This window comes from Arachis ipaensis, chromosome B2 (genome assembly GCF_059453495.1).
Source record: "Arachis ipaensis isolate K30076 ecotype BB chromosome B2, ASM5945349v1, whole genome shotgun sequence".
NCBI lineage: Eukaryota > Viridiplantae > Streptophyta > Magnoliopsida > Fabales > Fabaceae > Arachis > Arachis ipaensis.
The window spans coordinates 39,282,025-39,288,205 of NC_142437.1; the positions used below are offsets into that span (position 1 = coordinate 39,282,025).

Below are 6,181 nucleotides of genomic sequence, written 5' to 3' on the forward strand. Positions count from 1 at the left end.
TTACTATTCGATGCTGTGATATGTGTGTTAAGTGTTTTCAGGTTTTCCAGGGCAGGAATGGCTTAGAGGATGGAAAAGAAGCATGCAAAAGTGGAAGGAACACAAGAAATTGATGTTTGGAGAAGCTGGCAGTGACGCGCACACGTAGATGACGCGTACGCGTGACCAGCGCATCAGTCAAGCGACGCGTACACGTGGATGACGCGTACACGTGACTTGGGATTTATTCAGTGATGTGTACGCGTGGCTGACGCGTACGCATGACAAGCGTCACCTGCTACAATTTACAGAAAACGCTGGGGGCGATTTCTGGGCTGTCTTTGGCCCAGTTCCAAGCCCGAAAATACTGATTAGAGGCTGCAGAGTGGAGCTGGATGGGGGGAATCATTCATTCACACATTCATTCACAATTAATAGGTTTTAGATGTAGGTTTCTAGAGAGAGAGATGCTCTCTCCTCTCTCTAGGTTTTAGGATTTTTAGGTTTTGCTTTTCTCAAATTCAGATTTCTACTTCACTTTAATTTAATTTCTCTTCTACTTTTATTTGTTCTAGTACCTTAGCTATCTATTTCTCTTGTTGATTACTTTATGTTTTCAATTTAGTTTATAAACTTTTATGTTTCCTTTGATCCATATTAATGCAATTTATGTTCCCATATTTATGATTGCCTTCTTTAATTTGTGTTGTTGATGCTTGCAATTGGTTGTTTAAATTTAATATTCCTTGTTACTTTTCTATGCTTTTGATGTTGTGCCTACCAAGTATTTAATAAAATGCTTGGTAGGATTTTAAATTAGATTTTTGGTATTCTTAGCTTAGATTGAGTAATTTGGAGACTCTTGAATTGTCAAAGTCTCTTGTTGGTTGGTGATTGAAAGTTGCTAGTTGGCTTGAGCTTCACTAACTCTAATCTTTGATTAGGACTTGTGAACTCAAGTTGAATTTCTCACTTGACTTACCTTCAATTGTTAGAGGTTAACTAAGTAAGTGCAATTTGCAATTGCCGTCACAATTGACCTTGATAATGAGGATATGACTTCTAAATCTCAATCCTTGCTAATAACTTTCTTAATTATTAGTTTATTTTCTTGTCATTTACATTCCTTGTTCAAAATTTAAAAACTCCAAAAATACTTTTCCATAACCAATAGTAAAATACTTCCCTGCAATTCCTTGAGAGACGACCCGATGTTTAAATACTTCGGTTTATTTTTATTGGGTTTGTATTGTGACAAACAAATTAAATTTTGACTGAGGTTTAATTGTTGGTTTAGACTATACTTGCAACGTAATATTTTTGTGAAATCTTTACCGACATTTTTCCTCCGTCATGTCCATGGGACAGGCATATACAAAGTCGCCCAACTGGGTGGTTGTTTTTTTCTTAAACTGTTCTTTGATGACCAGATGGGCAGGATTCTTCTTTTTTAGTTCGGATATGGCATCACCTACAATTTTGGATTCAGAAAAGTGTGTACAATAACTGTTAGGAAAATAAAAAGGAAACTAACCAAGCTATATATGAAAAATACTAAAAAGGAAATAGCAATAGCTTACCACTGTCGCGTATCCCTAACACCCTCCCTATCAACTCAAAATTAACGCAGATGTTTCTGACATCCACAATAAGTGTATTTGTGTCCATATCGTATGCCTTCGCTAGTTATTTCATTATACTTTGCTTCACTGCCCATTTTGGAATCCTTTTCACGAATCTGAACCCAATTGCGTCGATCTCCGATAGCTTCACGACGACATTAATGTTTTTCAGGTGGGTAAGCATCCCGTTGATATGGCATGTAGAACAACGCGTCTCTACTAATTTCTATTGACAAAACAGAATACAAGTTATAAGCAACTAGAATAAAGACTGGTTAACGACGAAATTCAGATTACCTTTTTCCCCATCTGAATGGTACTCAACAAATCAAAGTCAAAATAGGTTCGTGCCTGTAACGAACCAGTAAATCATTAGTCTTGCCACTTAATACACGTTATCATTTGAATAGCATTAGAAACCTAACCAACCACCCCAAAAGCTCTACACACAGCATCATAGCACTAAAATGAGTACACGGTAATGAACTATTCCTTGTCAAATAAGCAGAATAACTGATGACGTGGAGAATTAACAAACCCAACTATCAATCACACCAGAAACAAGTCAACCAATCATAGAATCAACCACTTGAACAAACAAACAAATAACTAGAACCAGGTGCAATAATCATCCGACTAAGTAAGCACTCCCGGTCTATCCTCCGCAGTGTGCATGTACCATACTAACAACGTGAAGCTGTGTATTACCAGCATACCACAGATTTATTTGTGATTAAAAACACAAGCTATTAATATCTACCGAATTCCAGAACCATATACCCAAAATTTTTTCCGCCATTATAAATAGTTTTCCAAATTTTTCAGAACCGAAATAATACGTCGTGAGATAATCATATTATCATTATCATCACCAGCTAAGGACAAATAATATAACTGGCACGTTCAAAATATTTGGATATTCAGTGTCTTTTGAGATTTTGAATTAATACATATTCTCTTGATTTATGCAAAACCTGGTTTCTTCATTTTATTTAATAATAGTACCAATATAGTTTCGAAAAGGTATGTATGTTCGAGCGTGAGAGGATAATTAAAAAAAAAAAACAGAGAGATGCGTTACTTGAAACAAGAAGTATACGGAAAGAAATGATTTGAAAGGACTATACGGTGTAATGTTTGTTGGTGCTAAGGTTTTTACATACCTAGAATAAAATCCAAACATACCCTTTGACATCTTCTTGAAATATATTTTGAATAAAAAAATAATTAATATGTATTTTATCATGGAATAATATTAACTAATCTTTTATATAAGAATAATCATCTGATATTAATATATCTTATTGAAAATCAAACTTCCATGGTCTAGCAAGTAACAAAAAAAGCTAGTAATCATGTGTTGGAAATCTATATTACACTATTAACCATGATTAAAAATACAACAAATAACCCCAACCCAGTTCAAAAACTTTATATACAAAGAGGTTTTGTAACATTAGAAATTGGCTTGCAGATTATTCCAAAAGTAAGCATATCAAACAACTTAAACAATATTCATAAAAAATCAAACATAGACCACCGTAAAATTAAATGAGTATTCACATCTGAATAATGGTTGGTTACCTAACTGAAGCAAAAATTAGGTCCCAAGACTTGAACAAATTTCACTTTCTTGGTAAAAATTTTAACCATCCATTCTCATAGTGAAGTAACCATCCCATTTAAATTGCATAACCAACTTATACTTATAGGAAACAAATTCATCAAAAAAACGTGCTCGAAACCAATTCGTGACTTCCTAATACCCGGGGATAGCACATATCCAAATTCAGTCAACCATTAAAAAATAAGACGACAAAAAGGAATTATTCAACAACATTAACATGTCACTATGCTTATTCACACTTATGGAAGTCAAACAAATTTATCAATAACCACAAGCAGCACAACGGTTCGAAAGAAATAATCAACTAAACACTTTTGTGAACATCTAAGCAGTAAAGACAGAGATAGCCTTTCACTGACCTAATAAGACTGCTAACATGGAGACGAGACACCAGCAGGGCCGGGACTTCAGCGGGAATGCGGGCGGCACGGGGAACGCGGACGACCGTTGCAGCAACAAGGGACCCGGACGGCGCAAACGGCGATGCGCGACAGCGCCAGGGCGGGTCACGTGGGCGGGGATGAGCGTCTCTTACACGACGACGGCGGCTCCATGGCTGCACGAGGGAGGCTTAAAGATTGACGGCAACAGCATAGAGGAGGGACGGATACAACATGGCGGCGACAAGGCCTTAAGTTCGGTCAGCTGTTCAAGTTGAAGGAGGAGCGATGACGGTGAATACTCTCGTAAGGGAATGCACGCTCAATTTTGGGGATAGAGGAGACGGTTTGACTACTAGGTCAAAAAGGGGGTTGCTGATTAGAATTGGTAAAAATTGGAATGGTTAAAATTAGGATTTGGAGGAAAATTAAGGTATAGTGTATTTTAATTGAAATGGGCCACTTTCAAAGCCCGTTTGTTTATGTTGGTCAGATAAGTCATTGGTTACCTAGCGTTGCCCTTATTGATATAATAGTTCAATTAATTCAACTGTGATCAACTGAAATAACTAAATTATAATAAAATAATATATAAAATAATAAATAAATACAAAAAATACAAATAATTAAATTATATTCTTATTTTAGTAATAACTATGTTAAATTATAATCTAAGTGTTATATTATAATTATAATCATTTGGTTAAAATCTATTAGTAGCTTATAATTTTTAAATTTGAACTGAATTTATTAAGAATTTTTAAATTTTAATTATTTTATTTTTTTCTTTTAAACATAATATATCTTTAAATATATATTTATTTTAAAATATGTGTAATATAATTTATTTATATTAATATTTTAAATACATATATAAATTATAATAATAAAAAAAGTTAATTCTTTTGTTATGAAAATTTAAAAATTAAATAGAAGTTATAAAAAAACGTTTTTTTTGTCTTGATAAACAAAATTTTAATGAAAAGATAAAAAAAAAAGTTTATTGGGCTCAATACTCCAGCCCATGTGCAACATAAGACTAAATATCCAAAAAAAAAGAAACCCTAATATATCACTATATCATTCAATTGTTATCCTATCCCTCTTCCATTCAAACAACAGCGGCCGCCCACTCGTATATTGCACATAAATAAGGATATTTCATTTTTTCAGAAAGAGAAAAAAGATGTACAAATCAAGCATTGTGTTCAAACCTTTAAGAACCACCACCGTATTATCACCGTTCCAAATCCGCCAGCTTTGCGTCATTTCGAGTCTGCCATCTCTTCGCATTGTTTGTCCTTACGCATTTTCGGATCTGCTGTCCCTGCCATTCCAAATCTCTCCCCTCTTGGCAGCGGCAATGGAAGTTAGGATTTTTCGATTCTTTTCTTTCTTAGAGAGGGAAGGGCAAGTTTTCTGAAGGTGAGAATGAGACTAAGAAGAGAGTGAGAAATTGAGAATAAGATTGAGGAGAGGAAGACGCAATAAGATTGCTGCGTTTTTTCTTTTCCAATTTTCATTTTTTTTAATAAAACAAAAAATGACGTCGTTTATAAAAATCAACTGGGTTTCGGTCTAGTTCAATTGATCAGTTTTCATCCAATTTAACGATTTTATAACAATTTTTAAAATGAAGGTTTTTTTCTGAATCAAACTGTAAATACTGTCGATTTCAATTCCGTCCGGTTTTTAGAACATTGCTTATAAGTTATAACATGACTCGCATGACTCCTGGTGCCTGGGACCTCGGAGTGATCTTTGAAGATCAATTGTATAAACCAATCAATGTATTAAATGAAGGCAATTCTTTTTCTCTTTTATGTTTGTAATAAAATTAGCTTTAAGGTAAATACACACGCTTTAAAACTTGAGGAATAAGTCTTGTAAACGATCGTTACAAAAACTGGTGTGCAGCCATGGCAGCAAGGTTCTTCCCCGGTGAGACGTTGTTCCTGTCCTAGGAACGTCACTTTCTCACGTGAGAACACGTGACTCACGAAATGTTTTTACGTTTCGAAAAATTCTTGAATATTTGACGTGAGATCCCGTGAAATATGAAAACATTTGGGACGTTTCTTTGTTTCTTTCTTTTAGAGCTGATGAAGAAGCTAAATGCAATGATCAATGGAAGAGAAGATCTGGACACACTGGTATCGGTGACAAATAGATCAGGTCTGATCAGGATCTAAAGAGAGAAGAGAGTTTGGAAAAGGATGGGTGAAGACTGAAGAGTATTAAGGATTGAGAATGCAATAGAATTAGAATTTGAGAATGGTTAAGTTAAATTAAAAAATAATTTAAAAATTTTTAATAATTTTTTAAATTTTATTTTATAGTTCATTTTTTATAAATAATTATAAATTAATTTTAATTTTTTTATAATTAAATTTATCAGTATTATAATTTTTAAAAATTAATTTTGATATTTTATTTTTAAATTATTCTTTTTATTTCGTTAACAACTTGTACGTTGTAGTTGGTTTTTTTTTTTATTGAAGACAGAGAAATTCAAAATTCGCGACCTCTTAAGTGAATAGTTGGCTTCTTTACTTTTTTAAAAAGTAGTACAT

General features: G+C 33.7%; 1 long non-coding RNA gene across 1 annotated transcript; it reads right to left on the reverse strand.

Annotated features, from left to right (window-relative positions):
- Window positions 1–1,334: 1,334 nt before the first annotated feature.
- LOC148573669 (uncharacterized) lies at window positions 1,335–1,927 on the reverse strand. The gene is made up of 3 exons (XR_015905347.1): window positions 1,899–1,927; window positions 1,560–1,827; window positions 1,335–1,450 (listed from the first exon to the last, which is right to left on the reverse strand). It is a non-coding gene; the product is annotated as an uncharacterized LOC148573669 (long non-coding RNA).
- Between the last annotated feature and the right edge of the window lie 4,254 nt (window positions 1,928–6,181).